Source organism: Octopus bimaculoides, chromosome 12 (assembly GCF_001194135.2).
Source record: "Octopus bimaculoides isolate UCB-OBI-ISO-001 chromosome 12, ASM119413v2, whole genome shotgun sequence".
Lineage (NCBI taxonomy): Eukaryota > Metazoa > Mollusca > Cephalopoda > Octopoda > Octopodidae > Octopus > Octopus bimaculoides.
In genome coordinates, this window is record NC_068992.1 from 52,318,515 (window position 1) to 52,320,874 (window position 2,360).

The window sequence follows — 2,360 nt, forward strand, 5'->3', positions numbered from 1 at the left end:
TATATATATATATATATATATATATATATATATATATATATATATGTGTATGCGTGGGTGTATATGTTTGTATGTGTCTGTGTTTGTCCCCCCAGCATCACTTGACAACCGATGCTGGTGTGTTTACGTCCCAGTAACCTAGCAGTTTGGCAAAAGAGACCGATAAAATAAGTACTAGGCTTACAAAGAATAAGTCCTGGGGTCCATTTGCTCGACTAAAGGCGGTGCTGCAGCATGGCCACAGTCAAATGACTGAAACAAGTAAAAGAGTAAAAGAGTAAAAATTTATAAAACTGGTAGATATGACTTGTGGATTCAGATTGAAATTATATATAGTATTGCAGAAAATTTTGAATCATTTGGTTCAGTGACCAGTAAATTGGAAGGGTGGATGAAGAAGATGGGAACTGAAGCCAATACAACACTACTTCAAAAAGCTTGGTTATTAAGATCAGGGAAGATCATAAGAAGGTTCCAAGGTTCCTAAAGTGACAGGAAGTGACATTGTACTATGAATAGCAAGAGCTAAATGGCATCTGTAAAGCTGTGATTGGGATGATGATAATAATAAGAGTAATAATAACAAGAATAACAATCATCATCATCATCATCATCATCGTTTAACAACGACAATGACAATAAAAACAACTATGTGAAGTATTGTGTTAAATCAAAGTGAAACATTGGAATTCCATCGTATAAGTCTGTTAGTTACAGTCTATGTAGATGTACATGGAACAGATCTTTTAATTAAGAAGAGGTTGTTGAACATTTCCATGGTAAAAAAGTTTCTTGCTTAGAAAGCCAAAACATAATTAAAATTAAAAAAAAAAGAAAAAAAAATCAAAGGCTACGACAGGCCAGTCACTATCTATTTACACTCATGTTTAAAATCAGTACAAACAAATTGTTTTCAGACAGCTACTGTTAAGAAGAAATTTCTGTGACTTTAAATCAATCAAGTTCTGCCAAAAATAATAGGAATTTTTATGTATTTATTTTCATTTATTTTTCTATTCTCCCCCCCACCCCCACCCTTGTTCTTCATTAAATTTTTATATACATTTGTACTTATAGCAAGCAACAATATGATATATATCAAGTTTTGTCTGCTGCTGAGAGAACCACAGATTGATTTGGTTAAATATATCATCGCCAGAACGATGATGATGTTGATCATTGGATGATTAGCATTATTATTATTATTATTATTATTATTATTATTATTATTATTATTATTATTATTGTTGTTATTGATATTGTTATGAGGAAAGAAAGGAGGAGAAAGCTAACATCTAGTTTTCCATGTAAGCATAGTTTGGATGTGTCAGCAATATAGGTCTGCTTCCTTTTATTATTATTTTTTTTTTTTTTCCGCCTTCCAATTCCACATCACTTCTTCCAAAGAGTCTCAATCTTTTCTGATTTGATCTAATTAATCTATCCAATCTTCTCCAAGTAACCTGTAATTCAGGTAACAACTTCTAATACAATCTATAAACTGATATTTTTTTTTTTTTTTTTGCACTCATGATACAGCATACATTTGAATTAAATCTCCATAATTACACAAGAAATTTTTCCATGACTATGGACAGTAAAATATATTGACCTTAATACTGAATAGGTGGATATTTTATTGATGGTATTCATTCAACAAAGTTGGCCTTCACTGGATTTGAACTCAGACCAACACTGAAAAGAATCATAACATATTCACTGCTGCTTTACTGATTCTGTCAGTGTTGAGTATGAAGTGGCAGGAACATAGGAATAGTTCATTTTTGTATCTAACTTGCAAAATTCTTTATGTGAATTCATATTCTGAAACAAATTTTGTTGCGTCTGGGGAGGGTCATACTGCCTAAATATCTAACACACTCACTGGTTCAATTTCCACTCATTTATTTATTCATTTATTTCGTGTCTTCTAAAATTTTTTGTTGCTTTTGCAATCTTGCTGACGGATGTTGTTTTAAGATGAAACAACTAAAGTTAGAATGCATGTGTACATATGTGAGTTCTAGAGCCCCGTGGCTTAGTGGTTAGGGTGTTGCGCTCATAACTCTAAGATTGTGGTTTTGATCCCTGGGCTGGACAATGCCTTGTGCTCTTGAGCAAACACTTTATTTCATGTTGCTCAGATCTACTCAGCTGACAAAATGAGTAATTCTACAATGGACCAGTGTTCTGTGTAGGGGAAAATACATATGCCTCAGAGTTGGGGAAACCAGTCTTATGAGCCAATGACTTGAGAAAGTCCTTTGCTCCTTTTCTTTGTATATGTGTGTATGTGTGTGTGTGTGTGGTGGTGGTGGTGGTGAGGAGGAGGAGGAGGAGGAGGAGGAGGTTGTATCCAC